Source organism: Bos grunniens, chromosome 3, assembly GCF_055505025.1.
Source record: "Bos grunniens cultivar Pamir isolate PY7600 chromosome 3, Bosgru_T2T1.0, whole genome shotgun sequence".
NCBI classification, from domain to species: Eukaryota; Metazoa; Chordata; class Mammalia; order Artiodactyla; family Bovidae; genus Bos; species Bos grunniens.
The window spans coordinates 73954478-73980330 of record NC_141167.1 but is presented as its reverse complement, the minus strand read 5'-3'; the positions used below and the strand labels follow the sequence as shown (position 1 = coordinate 73980330).

The 25853-nt window shown below is 38.7% G+C and overlaps 1 long non-coding RNA gene across 1 annotated transcript; it reads left to right on the top strand.

Annotated features, from left to right (window-relative positions):
- The first annotated feature begins 5787 nt into the window (after positions 1-5787).
- LOC147375856 (uncharacterized) lies at positions 5788-8136 on the top strand. Its single transcript, XR_015161419.1, has 2 exons — positions 5788-6040; positions 7836-8136. It is a non-coding gene; the product is annotated as an uncharacterized LOC147375856 (long non-coding RNA).
- The last annotated feature ends 17717 nt before the right edge of the window (positions 8137-25853 follow it).

The following is a 25853-nucleotide window of genomic DNA, read 5'->3' as shown; positions in this document are numbered from 1 at the left end:
ATAAGTATATTGATTGCTGAAGTTCACATACTGAGAAGAGTGGAGGTTTAAACCCATGCATTCTGACACCAGAGCACATGATCTTAACCACTGATCTAGATTAGGATGTTTTTCACAGCGGTTCAAGGAAGTTTGCAAAATGAATAAGAGAAAGGAAACTTAGAATAAACCTTTCAAAAAATTTAGGCCCTAACAAAGTCAAATGAGAACACTGAGGATAAGATATATAAGAACCTTCACTTCATGAGCCTAAATAATATCAAATAAACTCTCACAGCTAATAAGTGTCCCAGTGCAGACCAGAAGCCTCGCCTGCCCACGCCCTCACAGCAAATTATGAAGAACACATCAAAGGGGGCTTACATTGTACATAACTCTTCATTATCTTTTCCTGATTATAGTAAGCCTTCAGTTTTATGCTTCTAACTGGCTATAGATATTTTTGAAAGACAGATCTGGGAGCTTTCATTGGACATTTCCCTGATCCCAGAAGAGGCTCACTTATTATTCATTCAGTGACTCAGACTTCACTGATTCCTTTTCTGTCTGGGGATGCTGAAGTTTCATTATTGTCTGTGCTCTCCCAGATGTCAGAACCCAGTTCTTCATAGGCCCAGATGTCTTTGCTGCATGATTCATTCTGCTCACCAGAGCCACCAACAATGAGGTTACAGGCAGAAGAGGAGGTAAATGTTGGCATGGATTCTTGAAGTGGCCAAATTTAATTCTTCTTTTCTATGTATACAGCATGACAATATACCAGACACCAAAGGATGCAAAAAAAAAGTAAAATAGCACTTCCTTTGATCTCAGTTCCAGTTTTTCAGTTTCAGTTCAGTCGCTCAGTTGTGTCTGACTCCCTGCGACCCCATAAACTGCAGCATGCCAGGCCTCCCCGTCCATCAACAACTCCTGGAGTCCACCCAAACCCATGTCCATTCAGTCAGTGATGCCATCCAACCATCTCATCTTCTGTCGTCCCCTTCTCCTCCTGCCCTTAATCTTTTCCAGCATCAAGGTCTTTTCAAATGAGTCAGATCTTCGCATCAAGTGGCCAAAGTATTAGAGTTTCAGCTTCAGCATCAGTCCTTCCTTCCAATGAACACCCAGGGTTGATCTCCTTTAGGATGGACTGGTTGGATCTCCTTGCAGTCCAAGGGACTCTCAAGAGTCTTCTCCAACACCACAGTTCAAAAGTATCAATTCTTCGGCACTCAGCTTTCTTCACGGTCCAACTCTCACATCCACACATGACCACTGGAAAAACCATAGCCTTGACTAGACAGACATTTCTTGAGAAAATAATGTCTCTGCTTTTTAATATGCTGTCTATGTTGGTCATAACTTTCCTTCCAAGGAGTAAGCATCTCTTAATTTCATGGCTGCAGTCACCATCTGTAGTGATTTTGGAGCCCAGAAAAATAAAGTCTGACACTGTTTCCCCATCTATTTGCCATGAAGTGATGGGACTACATGCCATGATCTTAGTTTTCTGAATGTTAAGCTTTAAGCCAACTTCTTCACTCTCCTCTTTCACTTTCATCAAGAGGCTCTTTAGTTCTTCACTTTCTGCCATAAGGGTGGTGTCATCTGCATATCTAAGGTTATTGATATTTCTCCCAGCAATCTTGATTCCAGCTTGTGCTTCATCCAGCCCAGCGTTTCTCATGATGTATTCTGCATAGCAGTTAAATAAACAGGGTGACAATGTACAGCCTTGATGTACTCCTTTTCCTATTTGTAACCATTCTGTTGTTCCATGTCCAGTTCTAACTGTTGCTTCCTGATCCGCACACAGGTTTCTCAAGAGGCAGATCAGGTGGTCTGGTATTCCCATCTCTTTCAGAATTTTTCACAGTTTATTGTGATCCACACAGTCAAAGGCTTTGGCATAGTCAATAAAGCAGAAATAGATGTTTTTCTGGAACTCTTGCTTTTTCAATGATCCAGCGGATGTTGGCAATTTGATCTCGGGTTCCTCTGCCTTTTCTAAAACCAGCTTGAACATCTGGAAGTTCACAGTTCACGTATTGCTGAAGCCTGGCTTGGAGAATTTTAAGCATAACTTTACTAGCGTGTGGGATGAGTGCAATAACTTATAATTTAAGGGAGAGGGAAATAGTTGGCTATGATATTCTGCTATTTTACAAGGCTATATCATACTGCTGCTGCTGCTGCTGCTAAGTCACTTCAGTTCTGTCTGACTCTGTGTGACCCCATAGACGGCAGCCCACCAGGCTCCCCCGTCCCTGGGATTCTCCAGGCAAGAACACTGGAGTGGGTTGCTATTTCCTTCTCCAATGCATGAAAGTGAAAAGGGAAAGTGAAGTCGCTCAGTCATGTCCGACTCAATGATCCCGTGAACTGCAGCCTACCAGGCTCCTCCGTCCATGGGATTTTCCAGGCAAGAGTACTGGAATGGATTGCCATTGCCTTCTCTGATATCATACACTTTCTCATAAATAATATAAACAAAGTTATTTTGAGGGGAGCTAGATTGGGTGTGTATTACTTTAAGATAATAAAATAGTAGGCAGTTGGAGTAAGAATAAAAGCAATCTTAAATATTAAACACCATTATTAATGTTTGGGCTTTTTTGGTGGCACAGATGATAAAGAATCTTCCTGCAGTACAGGAGATCTGGGTTCTATCTCTGGGTAAGGAAAATCCCCTGGAGAAGGAAATAGCAACCCACTCCAGTATTCTTGCCTGGAAAATCTCATGGATGGAGGAGCCTGGCAGGCTACAGTTCATGGGGTCGCAAAGAGTCGGACACGACTGAGTGACTTCACTTCACTTACTAATGTACATGGAATAAAAATGAATGGCATGTGTCACAGAGGCCTGGAGAACTTCATGTAAAAATCTTTCAATCTGTACATTTTAGAGTTACCTTAACCCTCCATTTTACATTTTGAAGAACTTTAGTAACTAATTACTATGATGGAGCACATTTTAATTGTTTGATTTGATTTATATATCAAGCACTCAGTTCACTGCAATTGAGTATATTAATACATTCACATATACATCCATTCATTTTACAATATTAAGTGCTGAGTTTGAACCAGGTGCTGTTCTACACATTAGGGATTAAATACCATATCTTTGTCTCATGAGGTTGACAGTCAAGTAGGAAACAGATACAACTCATTAAGCAAATGAATAAATAAATTGATTTTAAATTGCAAAATGTGCTATGAAGGAAACAAGGAGGAAACAAGGAGAAACAAAGGCAACTACATAAATGAATAAAAAAACAAAAGGACATCTTCCTGATTAGATTTCAAGGGAACTATCAATATATCTTCACACTACTAGTGAACCAAATATACCTTTTGGTCTAACAGAGGTTGGTTGGTTGTTAAAAGTAATAGTCAACTAACAGTGAAGGTCACCATAATAAAGATAACTCATGGAAGAAAAGAATACATTTAAAATTATATCAAAATTTTAATTAGGACTATAATTTTATTACTAAAACTTTGATAGTCAAATTTTTCAGAATTTGAAATTATCATGCAAGAACAGTCATTTTTAAGAACTATCAGCTGCTAAATTATGTGCACCATCACTACACTGCCCATATGTGACACGAAAATGTGCTTGTTTTCAATTACTAATGCCAGTAAACTTTTTGTGTCCAGTAGAAAGAAATTCAGAAGCATGTTTTTCAGTCATCTCTCTCCTAGAAGAAATTTTGTGCCTTAGATTTTATAGCTTGGGGAACTTTCAAAAATTCTTCTTTTTCAACTATTGAAAATGGTTAGCAGTCTAGAGCAGTGGTTCTTATACTCTGGAACACTCTTGGATCATTAGAGGGCTCCTAATAATACCCTCTGTGGGCCCTGGACCCACAGCTGATCCTGACCTGCTGGTTCAGGGACCACACTTTGAGAACCACTAGACCAGAACACTCTATTTGACAAAATTCAAATCTCATATTTAACCTCCATAGACTCCAAAATTACAAGTAATTTTCTTAAATTTGTCTGGCAATGTTGGTTGGTCTGAAGCTTGGTTAGTAAAAATAAAATGTGTGGAATACTTTCTTATTTCCTTCATGTCATTTTCTTTATTTTGTTTGTATCAAATACTTATGCTAGGTACTATTGAAATGATGGGAAATTTTCCTCCTCATGAACATTTTGAGGTAGAAAAATTGACATACTCAAAATCATGAAAAATTCAAAATAGGAATTTTTTTTGAAAGAAATCCTGGCATAAATAGAATTATATAGCTAAATACTAAATACGGTACTTAAGTACAATTTTGTCTAATGCTTTCAATACTACTATGTCAAACAACTTTATAAGGATTAAAATTATGGTTTATTCAAATCTTAATTATTCTCTTTTATTATTTATATTTTGTAAACATGAGTTATCTCAAAAAAAGGATATGTTCCAAAGTTATCTATCCAATACTTTATTAGTACTCATGTGCATGCGTGCATTCTAAGTCATTTCAGTTGTGTCCAACTCTTTGCAACCCTTTGGACCATAGCCCACTAGGCTCCTCTGCTCATGGGATTCTCTAGGCAAGAATACTGGAGTGGGTTGCCATGCCCTCCTCCAGGGGATCTTCCTGACCAAGGGAAGGAACCCAAGTCGCTTGCTTCTCCTGCATTGACAGGAGGGCTCTTTACCACTAGTGCCACCTGAGAAGCCCATTAGTATTCATAAGAACCATCAATTTCTCTGATTATTTGAAAACACCAAATAATTATTTTTTAATAAAATCAGTTACTTTCACAATAATAATTACTCATAGCAGCACATTGCTTTGGCAAAAATTAATACATTTTTATCCAATACTTGATTCTTAAGAGTGTCATACATGTTATATTAAGAAAACTAAAAGCCTTTGGCACATAACTTTCATCAGTGTATGTCATGGATATTATATGACTATTAAGATTTGGGTGAAAGTTTATTCCATGACTGGAATTTTGAATAGATCAGGACCTTGGATTTGCTTAATTTAAGCCAATTAAGTTGCTTAGAAGAAACAATAGACATTAACAAACCAAGGAAAGAGAATTATATCAAGGAGGCAAAACAGACCATATGAAGATAAAACACAGGTAGAAATACAAATCGAGAAGAAATGAAAGTATAGAACACAATTGCTGTTTCCTGAATCTGAATATTCCTCCCTATAGGTCTTTCAAAAGAAGTGGACCAGGACAAACACACCAGGAAAAATTATGTTTCTGAAGAAGTAAGCTTTCAGCACTTAAAATTTACTTCCCCTTGTGCCTTCCTGAAGATCTGTGGGCTCCTGGCAATCATCTATTCTAAGTATCAGACATTAAAGTGAAGATGCTTTGCAGAAAACCTCAGTTATCAAAAAATTAAGCCTGCTTGAGCAGTGAGTGATATTTTTTTCCCTTCAGTGAAGATTTCCTGGCTCCTTGAGTATACAAGTAGCTTTTAGTTAACAGCCAGGAGAGGGTTAACCAATAATTATACCAACCCATATGGACCAGCAATTTGGCCACCCTCCCTGCACTGATTTCCTGCCTCCTCCAATTATCCAGCCTCCCACACCACACCTGGTAGTCAAGGTCCTGTCTCCGCAGTGCAGGACGCTGGTATGGATGCCCTAAAATACACCTGTTGCCAGCAGATTCCTGCAGGTTAATTTCCACTGCCAGAGAAATTGCTCTAAATTGCATTGACTTTCAATGGGCTCCCACTGGCAAACACCTGGAGGCAATCGCCTGCAGATGACTGCCCAGAGACCCAGGTGTGTTTTGGAGGCTGCCTTGCCCCAGTTCATCCTGAGGAGATGTCTTGGTGCTCAGAGTGCAAAACAACTACCCTAGGTTAATGAGTCGCAAAGATATTAACATCCAAAAAGGCTCGCAAAGAAAATGAAGCCTAAAGACAACAACCTCTGTCAGCCAGAGCAGGGAAAACTTGCTCAAGAGAGAAGCAGTAAGTGGGAGGTTTCATTCTAACAAACATCCCTGAGCCTCTTAGCAGCCCCTCCCCTTGATGGAAGCAAGATTTCCAACACCAGCATTCCATATGGTAACTGTCTTTTCTGAATATTACTTGCTAATGAGTTGAGTATCTACTTGTACATGCTTAAAGTTATTTTTCTTTCTTCTTTTTTCCCCATCTGCATACAGTTTCTGAATCATCTGATTTTATGAAGACAGATTCTAACAAAATGTAGATGAAAGATAAAATCCCTAAATGCATTTGAATACCACTAAACTTTTTAAGAACATATTTATTATTATTAAATTAAAACATGCAATTCTTGTATTTATAATACAGTCCATGGAATTCTTCAGGCCAGAATACTGGAGTGGGTAGCCTTTCCCTTCTCCAGGGGAAATCTTCCTGACCCAGGGATTGAACCCAGGTCTCCCACATTGCAGGCAGATTCTTTACCAGTTAAGCCACAAGAAAAGCCTAAGGATACTGGAGTGGGTAGCCTATCCCTTCTCCACGGGATCTTCCCGACCCAGGAATTAAACTGGTACCTCCTGCATTGCAGGTGGATTCTTTAACAACTGAGCTAGGAGGGAAGCCCCTTCTCTAAATTGGGCACAGAGAATTAGACTGTCTGCTGGAAATGACAACACAAATGAAATTTAGATTCAACTCATTTTAAAGGTTGTCTTGTACACTGGCTGTCATATTTTGTGTCCAGTGATGGTCACAATTGGTATTAGGATTTCAGCCAAAAATTGCTTCCTCTCAGTATGTAAGGGAAAAGCTGTCTAAAATTAATAATAGGCCTAATGATAATAACTTGGAGAAGGAAATGGCAACCCACTCCAGTATTCTTGCCTAGAGAATCCCATGGATGGAGGAGCTTGGTGGGCTACAGTCCACGGGTCGCAAAGAGTCGGACATGACTCAGTGACTTCACTTTCACCTTCAGTGATAATAACTATCTTTCACTGAGTGACATGCACCATTATAAAGCTTTTGCAGATAATCACATTCAGGTAGAAAGTACCAACTCCAGTGTCAGGGCAAATTTGATGGCAATATAAATTTGGGAAGGAGAAGGGTAAGGAGCTTTTGAACTACAAGATTGTTAAGCCACTCTGATATTTGCTTTCTGGAAATAAGCTGGAAAGACCCTACCTGCTGCCTCTTGACAGAGCTGTTTCAACAAAGTCTTCAGCATCCATAAGCTTTGATTTCCATCTAGTTTCAGGTGCTTCTCTGCCAATTTTCTGTTTTAACTGCTTTGATGTGGTTGGGCTTTCTTAAACCACTATCTTTTGCCTTGGTCGTGATGTTGTAGCAAAAAGTTCCAAGATGCCGAGTGGAGATGAATCGCTTACTTCAAATTCAATTGTTTGCCTAGTTGATGACAGGCAGCTGTGTAACATCAGGGAATGACTGGAGAAATTCAAGGCCACCAGCCCAAACCAGGAACTGTTATCAGTAGCGTGGTCTCATCTGCCAGTCAGTGTCCTAGCTTGGCCTCTGCTTTATGGGGAGTATGTTATCTCAGCTCTTTTTCACTTCTATTTTCATGTTATAGACCTTTAACTTCACTCTGTCTCTGGGAGCCAAGGGTAGGACAGAGAGAGAAATCAAAAGGCAAAATATAGATCATAACTAGGTGGAACCAATTTAAGACAGTCTTTACACAGTTTAACTTTTCAGAGGAGCTAAATTTATTGGAACCACTGTTATTGTGATATTAGTTAACACAGAGTTTATTCATCTCTAGTCCATTTCCCTATGGAACACAATGTTGTGTCTAATAGTTGGGCACATTTTGGTTGTATTTGGAAAAGGGAAAAAAATCCGTAACTTTGAAGAGACACTGGTCCTATCTTTGACCTTTCTTTAGGTATGTTAAACATCTGATCTAAGCCTGGAGATTGAATTGACTGCATCAAGCCAGGTAACAGACGCTACGGAAGCACAAGTACCACTGTTGCTGCATGAGCATTGAAGTATAAACAGTACAAAGTGCACTCTATACTCATATCACATCCATTATCATATGCCTGTTGTCTGTTGCCAGGACAAAGAAACACGAACTGAACACCTTCTCAAGGACTGAGCACGAGTGAGAATGGTTACTAAGCTTTGTTATTGAAAAATAAAACCAGTGATTATTTATCCTTTTAATAAAGATTTAATGACTATTTATAATGGCCAGGGTCTGTGCTAGGGGCTTGGGAGTCTATTGTAAACAGGACAGAACTAGTTCCTAACTTCAGGGAGTTTACCGTGAAAGACACGAATAAAGGGAATGGTTTCCTGTGACTACTAAGTACACCAATGTGGCTGATAAATCAAGTTGCAATTTTTGTTATTTCTGTAATTCAATTATGAAAACAAACCACCTTTATAAAACTGTTTTCAAATTTTTAAAACTTTTATTTAAAAAAGAAACCTATTTCTATTGCTTGTTAAGGATTTAATAACAAGGGGAATAGATGAAGTTCACTTTGACAAGCTGAATAATTGAAGACTTCTGGGGTACTACAAATGGGTCATATAAGAATCAAGGAATCATAGGAAGCTATAGTTATTCATGTGGATCCTCACGCAGGAGCCCCAAAGTCAGAGGCCAGAGACAAATTTGAGTGTATATTGAGCTTGGAAAAAACTTGAATAATGATATATGAAGATCATTATTACAGGCTAAGTGTAGGATGTAAGCTTTGGAAAGCTTGAGAGAGAAACTAAGTTTCAAGAGGGAAATAGGTACTTTATCTTCTGTTCTACTGTCCCGAAGGTATCTATTTTACTCAGTAATAATTGATACTATGTTTAAAAAAATCTTAAAATATATTTATATATTTTAATATATATTATAATTTTTTTTTACTATATCTTGTTTAATAGTTTAAGTTAGGGTAAAAGGTTAAGCTGCTACCACAAGACCTAAAAAAGAAAGTGACTTAAGAACAAGTCTTAAGTTGCTTGTTGTCTCTCCCCAGTAGGCTGTGGTGAGTGCTCCGTATTGGAGGGTAGCTGTGTAGTCCTTCATGAACTCTGGCTGACAGCATCTTTGCCATTAAAAAAGTGAGTGGCTGCCGTGTTTGTTCTTGTCATCACTGTTCCAGCTGGCAGGAAGGGCAAAGGGTCGAAGTTCAGGGCCAGAGAGAGAAATGAGGCAAGAAGCATTTTCACATCAGCTGTGCTCACGTCCTGTTGGCAGTTCAGTCCCCTGGCCACCCACATAGGAAAAGGGGTACTGGGAAATGTAATCCCTCTTCAGGCACCCAAGTGCCCGGGTATAATCTGTTTTCTATAGAAGACACAAGGCATAAAATATGGTAGAAAACTAAGAACGTCCGCAGTTACAGGGAATCAAATTATGAAGAAGTATTTAATTTCAAGCTTAACTTTATAAAATTTTCCAGCCAAATATAGCAACTATAAGTGAAAAATACAAATTTGGACTCTCACATTTTAGGATGATCAAAGCTTCTACTTTCTCTCTTTTCCCAGATCTTTTAGACTTAGCTTAGAAAGTGGTAAAGAGAAATAAAGGTGGATAGAAAGACAACTGGGGGAAACCAAGCTATTTCACTACCCAGTGTTTTGTCAGAGGTTAGGCTGGAAATCCAAGGAGAGAGCCTGGGTTTTTTGCTTCAAGGTCTATTGTTGCTTCCTATATTCTCAGCCTTACCAAACAAGCATGTGTGGTCCATTTTGTTTCACTCTTCTTTGATCTAAATTCTGATGCCTGTAATAAAAGTCATCTTTCATTGACTTGCATATAATTAATGGCTAAGAATCAAAACTAGACTTATGGCAAGAACTAACAAGTAAGAAATTTAAGAATAACAATTATACTTACACTTCCATAGTGCCAATCAGTAACTTGGGTTTACTTGATTTATTGAACAAGAATATATAAGTCTAGAAAATGTATTTTGCCATGATATAATACATTGCCTCCTTTTCTACTTTAAAGAAAGTTTGCGTGTTTAATCATCTGGGGGAAGTACTGTGGAAAATATTTGCTAAGTAGTCTGTCTTTGCGGAGAAGGCAATGGCACCCCACTCCAGTACTCTTGCCTGGAAAATCCCATGGACAGAGGGCCTGGTGGGCTGTAGTCCATGGGGTCGCTAAGAGTCAGACACGACTGAGCGACTTCCCTTTCACTTTTCACTTTCATGCATTGGAGAAGGAAATGGCAACCCACTCCAGTGTTCTTGCCTGGAGAATCCCAGGGAGGGGGGAGCCTGGTGGGCTATCGTCTATGGGGTCGCACAGAGTCAGACATAACTGAAGCGACTTAGCAGCAGCAGCAGCAGCAGAAAATGTATTTTAATTCCTCAAATCTTTTGTGTCCTGGCAGGAATCCAGGGTTAGGCCATACTTTTTTTTCTATGCTTTATCACTAACTGAACCTGCCTTTCTGTCAATCCCTTGTTTATTTCCAGAGAAGTAAGATGTGATTGGACTGAGACAAAGTGCCCTCCTGCTGAAAATTCAGCTTTCTCCTTCTTTCAGATCCTGTTAACTTTCATCCCTACTCAACAAAGAATTTACTTTTGGGTTTCACATAGCTTTGATTTAAAGTGAGAGTAGCATGTTTTCCACTTAATGTTTTAAATGAAAATTAAGAGGTAAGGTGATAAGGGCAATGTGAGTATGTTCAACACTTGATAACAATTACTGTGAATGATGAACAGTCAAAAACTGTGAAAAAAATAGTATAAAAATGTGCATGTTTAATGTGCATGTGGGCTCGATTGCTCAGTTGTGTCCAGTTCTTTGGGGCCATGTGGACTGTGGCCTGCTGGGCTCCTCTGTCCATGGGATTCTCCAGGCAGGAATGCTGGAGTGGGTTGATAATGCTGGGGGATCTTCCTGACCCAGGGGTTGAAATCGTGTCTTTTGCATTGGCAGGCAGATTCTTTGCCACTGAACCACCTTTTACTTTTCACCTGAGAAACCCTGGTACGCACTTAATATAGCCAATTGAAGCAAATATCTTTTTTTTTTTTTATCATTTTCTTCTTTTTTAAAATCTAAATAGGCTGAAAAGAGCCAGAAGCCTATTTATTTAACCAAGAATTCTGGAACAATGTGCTTTTCAAATTTTTTTCCTTTCTAATGTTATTAAAACTATTATGCTATAAAAAATAGAGTAATAACTTTTTAAAATCAGAGTTATCTTGTATATTTAGCAACCTCTGATGATAACCTGGAAATGCACACATAATAAAACAAATGGAAAAGATCAAAGTTGCATATATCAAGTATTCACGCTGAGCAAGTAAGCATTCCAAATAAGAGCTTGTGGGAATTACAGAGATTCATTCCTTTCTGTGTCTTTTTGGTGTTCGACTTTATTTCCTTCTTATTCTGACATTTGACTCTCTGAGGCTACTCAGTAAGAATGACTCTGATAATGACTTTTCTGAGTGTCCCCACTGTCCACTTTATCTTGCATTATATGTTCATAAATGTTTGAAAAGTTTCCAAAGAGACCTGTTCCTTAAGAAGCAACCTGAATTTTAAAAGGACTTTTCAGTTAACCAAAACCAGCTGGACTGTTACTAATTCTCAGGAGAAGAAAAGTCAGTTTGAGGCTCAGCCAACAGTAGGGCACCAGGCTACAGTACACTCAAAAGCAGAAGATGTACAAATCCTAGAAATGTGATTAGCAATGTAGAATTGAATGAAAATACAGCGTTGGGAACAGCGGGTTATTCTGCCTCCATGATAGCATTCAGATGTCAGTAGAGGGAGAAGAGCTCTATCTGACTGTCCATCTCTGGAACACTCTGGTGAAAACAAGAAGGTGTTGTCTTAGTGGAATTTTCAGGTCTCTGAGCCCTGGAGAAGGAAATGGCAGCCCACTCCAGTATTCTTGCCTTGGGAATCCCATAGACAGAGGAGCCTGGTGGGCTACATCCCTTGGTGTTGCAACAAATCCGACACAACTGAGCAGGCAAGCACACATTAGGCCTTTGAGAGACAGAGCTGGAAATACTTTGGGAATATTGGTCTAGCAAAAGTAGTGATAGGAAGAAATTGAAAAACTAACTGCCCTAATTTTCTTTAATGGGGAAGAGATTGATGGTACCTGTTCCTTCCTACAGGGCACTGGCCTAGGGTGTCTCCCACTTTTCAATGATCAAGTCATAATGTCAATTTTATAAAAACTTTCCACTTTCCATTCCTCATGTTTTCAAGCTGCAGTTAATCATTCATTCTGTGTAGTCCAACTGCACTTTTTTCTTTTTTAAAAAATGCTTAACAGGTTGTTGTTTAGTTGTGTCTGACACTTTTGCTACCCCATGAATTGTATCCTGCCAGGCTCCTCTGTCCATGAGATTTCCCACGCATGAATACTGGAGTGGGTTGCCATTTCCTTCTCCAGGATATCTTCCCAACACAGGGATAGAACCTGAGTCGCTGGCATTGGCAGGCAGATTCTGTACCACTGAGCCACCAGGGAAGCTCACTTAACATGTACTGCCTCTACTATAGTTAATTATGTATATATCTATTCCAGCAGTTAGCAAACTTTTCTGTAAAGGGCCAGATAATAAATATTTTAGGTCTTGCAGGTGTATGGTCTTTGTTATAATTACTCTACTCTACTTTGTAACACAAAAGCAGCCATGGAAAATACACAAGCAAGTAATTGAGGCTCTGACTCAATAAAAATTTATTTATGAAAACAGGTAGTGAGTCAGATTTGGCCCATGAGCGATTGTTGATCACTGGCCTATGCCAATAGTCTGTAAACTCATTGAAGGCTTTATTATTCTTTGTAAATCATATCAGGTTTGATAACAATGATTAAAAACCTGGTATTTTAACAGTTGGGTTAAAATACCAGCTGTTTATCTTTGGGACCCTGGGCAAATCATTTTACTGCTCTGAGCCTCAGTTTCAAATTATGAAAAACTATGATAATAATGAAACCTGCTTCACAGACTTATTAGGGTCAAGTGAAATAATTCTTTTAACACACTGATACATGTTAAATGCTCAGTAAATGTTAGCCATTAATATCTTTTACAGCACCATGCTCAATAGACAGATATTTGTTAAATAAATTCACAGTGAGATATTAAATTCATGTTTCAAGTTTATCTGTAATGGATCAATGTTATTTGAAGATACTGAATGTTAAAAAATACTTATTAAAATATGTTAATAAAAGGCATACTTATAAATATAAATATCTATAGTAATTTAAATTGTCTATTATCATCTTGAATAGCAAAAGCTGTTTTTGAAAAGATGTAGAATACAGATATGAAGGGGGAGATAAGCGGCAGGAAAAGCCAGTGCTTAATTTCATGGGAGTAAACAAAATCAATTCTGGAAATTTATCATTTTTTAAAAAATTGAAATACCAATAAGTTAATCTAATCAGAAGTAATAAATATGATTTTTAAAAAACAAATCAATGCCAGAATTTTTGATTATTTAATAAAGTTAAAAGATTAGTAGATGAGTAGGTCTAACAAATCAATTTCTATATTTATTTTAATAAAAATGTTGATATTTAGTTATAATTGTTATTTATATTCAGCATTACATCTCACCAAATTAATAAAAATTGGTATACACAAAAGCTTGCTACATAAAAGGGAAACAAGATGAGAACATTCAAATCACCTTCAGTGAAGAAGATTTGGGATTTTTAAATGAGAATCGTTCCCATTTTCCATTACACACACACACATTCATGTCTGTAAAGTAAGTTAGTAAAATATATATGGCATCCAACCTTAAGAAGTACTGGTGATGACTCATCTCCCTTTGTTTATCTCCCTATACACTCCCCACTCTCTCTGCTCTGCTGTATAACCAAGATGTCAGCCTCTTGTGGATGGCTTCCTCCGGGCTCCCATGCCGGCTGGCCTCTGGTTTATGGGACCGCTGAGAGTGGGGATGCCAGCAGGAAGTCAAAAAGTGCTTGGAAGAAAGAGAGGCTAGAGTATTTCCTTTTCAGTGCATCTCTGGTGGATCTTAGCCACCACCCCCACAGCTACTGGATCCTATGCTAGAGCCCCACAGCACCCCCTCCAGGCCTCTGCTCTTACTGGGCACCCATCATGCTCTCCCCTACCCCTTTACTGCAGACTTAAGGATGCCATCAGCTTTCTGCTGCTGCCAGTCCCTTGGTACCTCAACATTCCTTGCTTCTTCCCTTACACTGCCCACACCTCTGTAAGTAGTCCTTTTTTTTTTTTTTTTTAACCAACATCTCCTAGCTCTGACCAATACAAAAAAGACCTCCTAAGGATACAGGACTTCCCTGGTGTTTCAGATGGTAATGTCTGTCTACAGTGCGAGAGACCCGAGTTTGATCCCTGGGTTGGAAAGATCCCCTGGAGAAGGAAATGGCAATCCACTCCAGGATTATTGCCTGGAAAATCCCATGGACAGAGGAGCCTGGTAGGCTACAGTCCATAGGGTTGCAGAGAGTCAGAAATGACTGAGCAACTTCACTATAGTCTATAAGGATAACAGTATTTTAGCTAAAGCAAAATTTAGAGAAAGGTAAGAAGGTAATAAACATTAATAAATGCATTTCAAGTTAATATGTTGCAAAATGTTCACTTGGGGAAATAATTTAACTGGAAACAAAACAAAAACCCTAGAAAGTAATAGTAACAACTGTTTGAATGTATATCTGGTAAAAATGAGGTTGCAGGGTTTACATAAGGAGAAAGAATCATTATTATGCATGAGCTGATAATACATAAAGGCAATTTCTATCCTTTGCCCTCAGGCATATCCTAATCAGCTTAGTTCAGTTCAGTCACTCAATCGTGTCCGACTCTGCGACCCCGTGAATCGCAGCACGCCAGGCCTCCCTGTCCATCACCAACTCCCGGAGTTCACCCAGACTCACATCCATTGAGTCAGTGATGCCATCCATCCATCTCATCCTCTGTCGTCCCCTTCTCCTCCTGCCCACAATCCCTCCCAGCATCAGAGTCTTTTCCAGTGAGTTAACTCTTTGCATGAGCTGGCCAAAGTACTGGAGTTTCAGCTTTAGCATCATTCCTTCCAAAGAAATCCCAGGGCTGATCTCCTTCAGAATGGACTGGTTGGATCTCCTTGCAGTCCAAGGGACTCTCTAGAGTCTTCTCCAACACCACAGTTCAAAAGCATCAATTCTTCGACACTCAGCCTTCTTCACAGTCCAACTCTCACATCCATACATGACCACTGGAAAAACCATAGCCTTGACTAGATGGACCTTTGTTGGCAAAGTAATGTCTCTCCTTTTGAATCAGCTCAAGTGAAAGTGAAAATCATTCAGTCCTGTCCCACTCTTTGCCACCCCATGGACAATACAGTCCATGGAATTCTTCAGGCCAGAATACTGGAGGGGTAGCCTTTCCCTTCTCCAAGGGATCTTTCCAACCCAGGGATTGAACCAAGGTCTCCCACATTGCTGGCGGATTCTTTACCAGCTGAGCCACTAGGGAAGCCCAAGAATACTGGAGTGGGTAGCCTGTCCTGTTTCCAGCGGATCTTCCTGACCCAGGAATTGAACTGGGGTCTCCTGCATTGCAGGCGGATTCCTTACCAGCTGAGCTACCAGGGGAGCCCAAGGATCTTAATTAGCTCAAGGCTCTTAATAAATTTCTCTCTGCCCTTGGACAAGATCCCAACTTTCCACCAAAACCTGGCCCCTCCTGCTGACTAAACCATGTCTCCTGACTGTCACTATCTCTGGCTTTTATTTCCACCATGGGATTACACAACCTGTTTTATTTAGGGTGTCCCTAGTCTCAGACAGTAAAGCGTCTGTCTACAATGTAAGAGACCTGGGTTCGATCCCTGGGTTGGGAAGATTCCCTGGAGAAGGAAATGGCAACCCACTCCAGTACTCTTGCCTTGAAAATCCCATGGACGGAGGAGCTTGGTGCAGGCTATCCATGGGGTCGCAAAGAGTCAGGCACGACTGAGCGACTTCACTTTCACTTTCTAGTCTTACCCACACCGTCTATTTTCCTCTGTGCTCTGAAGCTACTGGACTGTCCTGCCCACTGCACAGCCCCCAGCTCCAGAACTCTAACCTTGCCAGCATGTATGATGTCCCCCATATATACACACAACTGACTCACCCAGAAAGGAATTTCAAATAACTCATTTTTAGACATGTATTCAAAAGTGTGAGCACAAATGTTCTTCTTGTTTCTCAGAGGGATAAGTCATAAATCAAAGGGTTTCAGGGAGCAAACCTAAAATAGAAACCATATCTTCTCGATGACTTACTTCCCTAGATTTCATCTGTTAGAGCTGAAGTCCTCAAATTCTTTGCCTTGTGTAGTTCTACAATAATTTTGAAAAAACTATGGACCCTCTTGCCCATTTTAAGCTGACATCTCAAATTTTTCATCATAAGTTTGAAATAAGTTCATTTCTTGTGAATAGTGAGAATTCACTATAACTGGAATAAATATTTCTTAATATAATTCAATAAAATATATATTAACTATCTCATTAAATAGAGCTCACCAAGTCTGACAGAAATCTCATAAAATTTTATCTGCTTTATTCAATGTATTGTCAAATAAAGACAAATCCAGACTTATGAAAGGACAGACCATTTGAAAAGACTATTGCAACAGCAAGAACTTTCAGAATGCAAGATGACAAGCATCTATAGAGTCAGGCAAAAGAGGGCTTTCTTCACAGGAAGGTGTAAACAAGGCTGAAAAGAACTTGAATTAGATAAGTGATCAGGGAATGCTGCTCTTTGTGGTCAGTTTTGGGAGTGGAGGGTCATTAAAAAGAAACCATTCCTTATTCTGATATTGGCTCAGGCTGAGGGTGGGTCAATGTTCAAAGTCAAGTGAGAAGGGGAAAAGTTGAACTACAAAGTTGGGACAGGTCAGGTGAACAAGAATTTTGTTCTGATTTTTCAGTGGAGATTAAAAATTCAGCTAGTCATTTATGAGGCGAAGAATGGAAATTTGAAGGGTCTGTATCTGGCTCTTGTTAGGAAAACAAGGAGATTATCCATATTACTTATCTCAGTCGTATTAGAAAGAGTGGTTCTTTGCAGTAAGCCCTTTCCCAGAATACAAAGGAAGGGGGAGGTTTCTTTAACTGTAGCTGATTTCCAGAATTACAGAGCTCAGGTAAAGTTCAACGTTTTCTATAAAACATTCCTATTATATTAATAAGAGTAAATGTCACTAACCTATACTGTTCCATATATTCTGAATTCAGAGTGCCCCCAAATGGGCCAATACATCCTGAGGGAAATCCAGGCAGTGCTATGTGCTTAAGGTTCTTTGAGTTGTATTGAAGGGGTGTAGCCAGGTTTTCCTATCCGGTATTTCCATATGTCTCACTGGGGCTCTGGGTGGTTTCATTCTCCATGACAGTTCACCACAGTATGATTTAGAATGGATCCAGCCTCTGCCTTCCTTCTATGAAGTGGGAGAACTACGTAAAGCTATTCTTGCCCAGAGTAGCCCAGGAGAGTCTTTGCATAACTGTCTGTTAGTGTAATCAACATGATTCTAATCTACCAATGGTTTCTGCCAGGAAAATTTAGCTGATATTTTTGTTAGTATGCATTAAATGTCAAAAGTGTCAGTTAATGCAATAGACAATAATAAAAATCTTCCCTATTACTAGGTCTTCTTTCTTCTTATGGGTCACTGGAGCTGTATGTGCCCAATCGTTCAGTCATATCTAACTGAGATTCCTCTGTCCATGGAATTTTCCAGAGAGGAATTACTGTAGTGGGTTGCCATTTCCTTCTCCAGGAGATCTTCCCAACCCAGGGCTTGAACCTTCGTCCCCTGCATCTCCTTCACTGGCAGGCAGATTCTTTACCACTAGCACCACCTGGGAAATCCCAGTGTAAATGGATATTACAATGAAAAATCCTCTCTGTTAGCCTTAGCAAGACCTTAGAAGACAGCTATGAGTAGTCTTAGGAAATCTAAACCTATATATTCATTGTAGTAGGCAACAGACAAAGGCCCATCTAGTCAAAGCTATGGTTTTTCCAGTAGTCATGTACGGATGTGAGAGTTGAACTATAAAGAAAGCTGCATGCCGAAGAATTGATGCTTTTAAACTGTGGTGTTGAAAAAGACTCTTGAGAGTTCCTTGGACTGCAAGGAGATCCAACCAGTCCATCCTAAAGGAAATCAGTCCTGAATATTCATTGGAAGGACTGATGCTGAAGCTGAAACTCCAATACTTTGGCCACGTGAAGCAAGAATTGACTTATTGGAAAAGACCCTGATGATGGGAAAGATTGAAGACAGGAGGAGAAGGGGACAACAGAGGAGGAGATGGTTGTATGGCATCACCGACTTGATGGACATGAGTTTGAGTAAGCTCCGGGTGTTGGTGATGGACAGGGAAGCGTGGCATGCTGCAATCCATGGACTCACAAAGAGTCAGACACGACTGAGTGACTGAACTGAACTGAGACAATAGAAACAGGAGAGGAAGGGTTAGTTATGTACATTTCTACCTAGCTAGTTAAATTTTTTATTGGTTATCTTATCTAACAGTCAACATTCTCCTTTGGAAGTACAGAATATTCTGTCCATTTTTGAATGAGAAAATTAAGGGTCAGGTCAATAAAATTATTATTATTTAATAATAAATAAGTTATTCAATTTGCTTATGGTGTAACCAAGCAGTTCCCTACAAGCTTTCACATAGTAGATCCCCACCCATGTCCTTTGTCTGCCTTTTGTCTGCAGAAAAACTTCAAAGAATAAACTTAATCAGAGAAGTGAGAAAAGGCCAAGAAGAAAAAAAGTCAAGCAAGACAAAATAATAATACTTTAGCCATTAAACAAAGGACGTTTGGTTCTTCCTTAAGGTCTATAGATAATATTGAGTTATGTTCTTTGAGCTGTTTTGCAGATACCAAAACCCCCACCAGGTGGAATAAGTTAACTATATGCTACCCACAAGCACATAGCCTGCAGACAGATTGGAACCAGAAAGTTGATGATGCTGACTCCCAATTACTTCACCACCTACAAATCAAAAGAATGTCCATGAGCCAGTCATACCCTTGGACACTATACGACTCCCTACAGCCTCCTCCAGGGCGGGACACACGCTCTTGAAGACATTAGCCCATGGCAGATCCCTTTGCCTGGCAAAGCAATAAAGTTATTTCTTTCTACTTCACCCACAATTCTGTCTCTGAGACTTAATCCTGCACTGGTATACAGAAGCTGAACTTTGGCAACAATGGTTGCAAGAGTCAATGGAAGAACCAAGACTCCAATCTGGTCTCCGATCAGACCCCAAATTACCACAAATTCTGTCCCAATCTTTTACATCAGGCTTTCTCTTTTAAAAAATTGCTAAATTTAGAAGCAAAAGACCTCAATAGGATCTGGTTCTGCCATTGTCCTATGTATCATTCAGTACAAGTCCATGAGACTCTCTGATATTTGGCTTTCCTTGTCATAAGATGAAAAGAGTATTATACAACTTATATAGGATTGAGAAGGCAAAATGAGATAAAGTATATAAAAATACCTTGAAAACTCTACAAATGTTAGATATTGTAACAAATCATGGGTGTTGTCTAAGTTCAATGATGTTAACCACATCTGATTTCTGAAATATTTATGTAAGGAAGATTTCCATTTCTCTGATAATGAGTGATGTTGAGCATCTTTTCATGTGTTTGTTAGCCATCTGTATGTCTTCTTTGGAGAAATGTCTATTTAGTTCTTTGGCCCATTTTTTGATTGGGTCGTTTATTTTTCTGGAGTTGAGCTGTAGGAGTTGCTTGTATATTTTTGAGATTAGTTGTTTGTCGGTTGCTTCATTTGCTATTATTTTCTCCCATTCTGAAGGCTGTCTTTTCACCTTGCTAATAGTTTCCTTTGATGTGCAGAAGCTTTTAAGGTTAATTAGGTCCCATTTGTTTATTTTTGCTTTTATTTCCAATATTCTGGGAGGTGGGTCATAGAGGATCCTGCTGTGATGTATGTCGGAGAGTGTTTTGCCTATGTTCTCCTCTAGGAGTTAAAACCACTATGAGGTACCATTTCACACCAGTCCAAATGGCTGCGATCCAAAAGTCTACAAATAATAAATGCTGGAGAGGGTGTGGAGAAAAGGGAACCCTCTTACACTGTTGGTGGGAATGCAAACTAGTACAGCCACTATGGAGAACAGTGTGGAGATTCCTTAAAAAACTGGAAATAGAACTGCCTTATGATCCAGCAATCCCACTGCTGGGCATACACACTGAGGAAACCAGAAGGGAAAGAGACACGTGTACCCCAATGTTCATCTCAGCACTGTTTATAATAGCCAGGACATGGAAGCAACCTAGATGTCCATCAGCAGATGAATGGATAAGAAAGCAGTGGTACATATACACAATGGAGTATTACTCAGCCATTAAAAAGAATACATTTGAATCAGTTCTAATGAGGTGGATGAAACTGGAGCTTATTATACAGAGTGAAGTAAGCCAGAAGGAAAAACATCAATACAGTATACTAATGCATATATATGGAATTTAGAAAGATGGTAACAATAACCCAGTGTACGAGACAACAAAAGAGACACTGATGTATAGAACAGTCTTATGGACTCTGTGGGAGAGGGAGAGGGTGGGAAGATTTGGGAGAATGGCATTGAAACATGTAAAATATCATGTAAGAAACGAGTTGCCAGTCCAGGTTCGATGCACGATACTGGATGCTTGGGGCTAGTGCACTGGGACGACCCAGAGGGATGGTATGGGGAGGGAGGAGGGTTCAGGATGGGGAAAACATGTATACCTGTGGCGGATTCATTTTGATATTTGGCAAAACTAATACAATTATGTAAAGTTTAAAAATAAAATAAAATTAAAAAAAAAAAAAAGATTTCCAAGTGTCTCCTCTATATATACACAAAACAAATTTTATTTGCCTTTGCTTAAAAAAAAAGCAGTCAAAAACAGCTGCATTTTAAAAACCATTTAATGTACAACCATCTGATTTATACAATTTACCAGGAAATCATCCAATTTATATAAAGTAAGTACATTATTGAAAGCAAAAATAATTGGTTTTCTCTATATCCAACCTAAGACACAGTGAAATAGTGTTTCATTCCATATGCCCTATTTTTGGAATAAATAGACAGATTGGAAAATGCTCAAAGAATGATGGTGGCCTGAGAGATTGATTCAAGAGGAGAGAATAACAGGGTTAAATGTGCACGGATGGGTTGGGCAAAGACTACCAGAAGGACAAGATAACTGCTTACTGATATCTGATGATGTAAACATCTAAACAGAAGAGAAATTATTAGGCAAGTTACAAGTTAATATGACTATGAGTATATAGGGTGAAATTTTAAAAAGAAAAAAAAAAAGGAAATTCAAGATAAATTTCATAAAAAAAAAAAAAAAAATCCTGGCAGTGAAATCCATTAGCTTGTGGAAGTATCTCTTTTAACAAAATTTGAAGTGCAACCCCTTGAAATATTTAAAACAAGGAAGAAAATAAACCTAGAAACTTATTATAAGAAAAACAGACAAAACTGAGAAGGAAGACTTGATGACTTAAATCATTTTAAGTCCTATCCCTTATGGTCACGTTTGGTGCTTTTAATGGTCAAATCCAGAATTTTAAAAGTTTGTATTTTATTAAGGAATGATTTTTTTATATATCAAGCTGCCTCCAACTGTCACTCTTACTTACAACACTTTGTTCCAATGGTTTTATTGATGTTGGACTAAAGAAATCCTTTATGAATCAAATGCTAACATAATTTCAAAGTGCAGGCATTCCAATGTCCAAGTTACTTTAAAAAGTGTATTCTAAAGAAGAAATATAAAATAGTGGTATTTAAATTTTAGTATATTTTAAACTATTTTTAGGCACAGTCTCTATTTTGCAACAGAAAGAACAAAATAATTTTAAGAACATACTGTTCTGTTACAGTGCAAGAATTTTTTATGTTTATTTGTTGTATTCAAACTTTGTAACTAAAAAAAAAAAAAAAAAGCTCTTACAGCTTAGCGAGCTAAATTTGCAGTCAACACAATTAAATTAAATCCAACTTTATCATCCCTCTCTGATATTTGACTTTTTTTTCTTTTATAAATAATGAGTTACATTTAGCTAGCCCTGAAGTAGCTGCAAATAAGAAAAATAATGTTGCCTCTGAGAATGACACTTTAAAACCAGCATACTCTAAGAGCAAAAACCCACATGGCATCTAAAGACTAGCTTATTTAATCCTGAATATTGGGCTTCCCTGGTGACTCAGTGGTAAAAAATCCACCTGCCAATGCAGGAGATACGAATTCAGTCCCCAGGCTGAGAAGATTCTCTGGAGAAAGGAACAGCAACACTCTGCAGTATTCTCGCCTGGGAAATCCAGTGGACAGAGGAACCTGTTGGGCTAGAGTCTATGGGGTCACAAAAGAGTCAGACACCACTTAGCAACTAAACAACAACAACAATTCTGAGTATTTCTAGCTGTAGATATATAAAACTGATTATCAAATACTTAATTATGACAAATTCAGCAAAATAAGGATAGGCTGAAGGGGCTTTTGCATTTTTGCATTGTCACACCTAATTTGATCTTCATCCATAAGTGAGGAGAAAAATATCTTTCAGTGATCACTGGAGAAGTGCCCAGCATCAGTCCCACCACTCACTGCCCTTATCTCTAAACCTTAAATTCCAGCATACAGAGGGCCTCTTGACCCTTTCCCTCCCCACTACATGGCTACATACTCACTTCAAATCTTCATCATTCCCATTCACTTTTCTCCTAGCCCTTGGAGCTGTTATCGTCTCTTCCTCGTAAGCATCAAAATTTGATACATGCACAAGTATTTTCAAACTGATACAATGTTGAGGTATTTCTTTTCTTTCTAATATAGGTATGAATCTTGAAAATAATTCCACTTCAGATTCTCATGTTACATGAGACAGGAAAAGAGAGTAGAAAGAACATTTAAAATCAAGTTATATAGAAATAAATAAGTAAATCTCTTTTTTTTTTCCAGTTGAAGAAGAAGAATAGTGAAGCCTGGAACATATGCACCATTGTTTGGAGGAAAATATTTTGAAGTTTTCAGATGTCCCACAGGATGCTGAGCTTCAGTTATGAGTAAGTATACCTGTGGCTGATTCATGTTGATGTATGCAAAAACCATCACAATATTGTAAAGTAATTACCCTCTAATTAAAATGAATGTTAGTTTAAAAAATAAAAATTATAGAAAAGCTTGGCTTCTTGAGCAACCAGGGACAAGATGGATTGAGGAAAGACAGAGCAACATTGCCAAAAGCTGAAACTCAGATTGGCATAAATGACCACTGAGGGATTTCTTAAGGACAAGAAGACCCCATAATCAATCTAAAGTTGTGTGTGTTGCTGAAATGTAAGTCCTCTCTATTTCCCAAAATATTCATTATATTTTGCTCTACACAAAACAGCCTTAGAGTGCTTACTTTTGTTTGCATTTATTTTTATTTTTTCTGAGGGGTGGTAATTGTTTAATTATCTTTATCTTGTTAGACTGTAATTATGGATATTTTGTGGGTAAAAAGACAAAGGGGCTGAATTCTATGTCAGTTTCAATACAGAACACTGACAGCTCAGATGAGTGGTGGATAATTACAGACAACCAGTTAAGCAGGGTTTGAAGGACAATGCAAGCTACTCTATCCTCCCTGAAATCTTAATAAAGAATGACAGAAAAATAGGCTTAGAAGAGCCCTATCTTAGTCCATATGTGCTAAATAACACAAGACTGTTTAGCTTATTAACAGCAGAAATTTATTTCTCATAGTTCTGGATCTAGGGAAGTGCAAGACCAGGACGCAAGCATGGGCATGTGAGGGTCACACATTGTATCCCCATACAATGGAAGGGATTAGGTAGTTCTCCAGGGCACCTTTTGTAAGGGCACTAATCCCATCATAAGAGCTCCACCCTCATGCTCTAATCACCTCCCAAAGGCCCCAACTCCTGACACCATCACCTTGGGCATTAGGATTTCAACATACGAATTTGAGAAGGACATAAAGAGTGAGATCATAGTAAGCCCTATTTTACCATATGTCACCCAAATTGTTCAAGCGGCTTACCTAGGATTTCCTAGCACAGTTGAGGTTTGCTGATTCTCATGACTTTCCTCCGTTTAAAAGAAGCTCATTTCAAACTGCAAATGAGTCCATTGCAGCCTCTGGAGTACAGCTACCTGCATATGGCTCTTGGGTATTTGAAATTTTAGCTTAAAGTGCTCTTGGGGACCCAGAACCAAGACAAAGCCCAAGAATCTTGGAAAACTTCCTTCCTTCCACCCCTGAGCCATGGCAACCACAGATCTACAAACTACAGACAATTTAAATTACCATGGCCTGAGGTGCCTGGTTTACTACCCTTGCTGCTTAACTTCACACTGTTCCCTTTAATGGCAAGCGTGTGGTAGGGATCTCTTAAGTGAGAAATGGACACCAAGAGAAGACCGACTCTTCCCTATGCCCTTGCTGCTCTGATCCCAGTCTTGCTTTTCCTTCTAACCCTTGGAAAACACGACCACTTCCATCAAACAACGTGGGTACTATGGCCTTGCACCAGACTCCTGGTGAGGCTTAGATTTAGTTGATGAATGCCAAATTGATTATTTTTTAAAATTAGGGGGATTTTTTTGTCTTGGACTTATTTCTCATTTAATGCATAGAGCTGCTCTGAGAAAATATTTATTGTGAAGAACTCGAGTGCTTACTATGTGATATTTTTGGCCTCTCCCAGGGCTAGGAAGGCAAGAGCAGGACTCCTGAAGCTGGAGGTCCATGGTAGGCGACAGTTTTGTCTCTGGGATCAATGAATTCCAGAACTAAGGACGCGTTTGTTTCCCACATCAAGGGCAAGCGCTGCGGGTGCGCAGGACTAAAATCCTACAAAGGCTGTTACTCTCAGGCACTCCTGCTGCCTGCTCCTGTATATTGAGCCTTAAAGGAATACAGAAACAAGCTAAACACGTTTTATTGTGTAGAATTTCCACCAAGCTCCTGAGAATTGAGAACGAGAGTAAATAACATTTTCCTTCTTTATTATGTTGGCTGCCTCTTATGAACTACCTCGTAGAATGTGAGGCAAGTATACAATCATGTTCCAAGTAAATAACATCATTAATTCAAATGGAATAAAATGTGAAACATGACCCAATCCAAACTATTTTATATATATATATATATATATATATATATTTAAAAATTAGAATGATCTCATGTGAAAGTGACAGGAATGTGCTGTAATTTAGAAATAGATGAATCATCTAGTGTTCCCAGGATAACATTTTTATGTACTGATGAAATCTATGTAATATATCATGTTAAGAAAAATAAACCTCTGTCCATGAAATACTTTTATTAGAGTTTACCGAGTTGAGCAGAAATGGCAGCTAATGTTTGGAGTGCCTATTAAAGTACAGGTTATTTGTCTGATAGTGATTATCGAGCATATTATTAAAAATGTGCTTTCACAAAATGTTAACAATTCTCACTGTATACAGATCCACACAGAAAATAAAACTTTTAACTTGAGATTAAATACCTGGTAAAATATTTATTGTTGCACAATGTATTCTTAACTGTGTTGACTACTCTTCAGTAAGGTGCTACATAAAACGAAAAATTAACCACTGTAGGATAGAAAATAGTTTAAAGTTCCGAAGCAAGTTCCTGTGCATACAAAACAGCTTTGTCCTGGGCAATGTAATGTGGATACATTTCAGTGAAGAAGACACCGTAGTCAGATACCTGACAGCAAAACAAAACCAAGACCAGCACTGGAATTGCTAAATTAAGGAACTGCATGCAAACGCAGGCTGGTCTGAATGAACAGTGTTTGAAGGATGCATGCAGGGTTTGTGGAGATAATGAA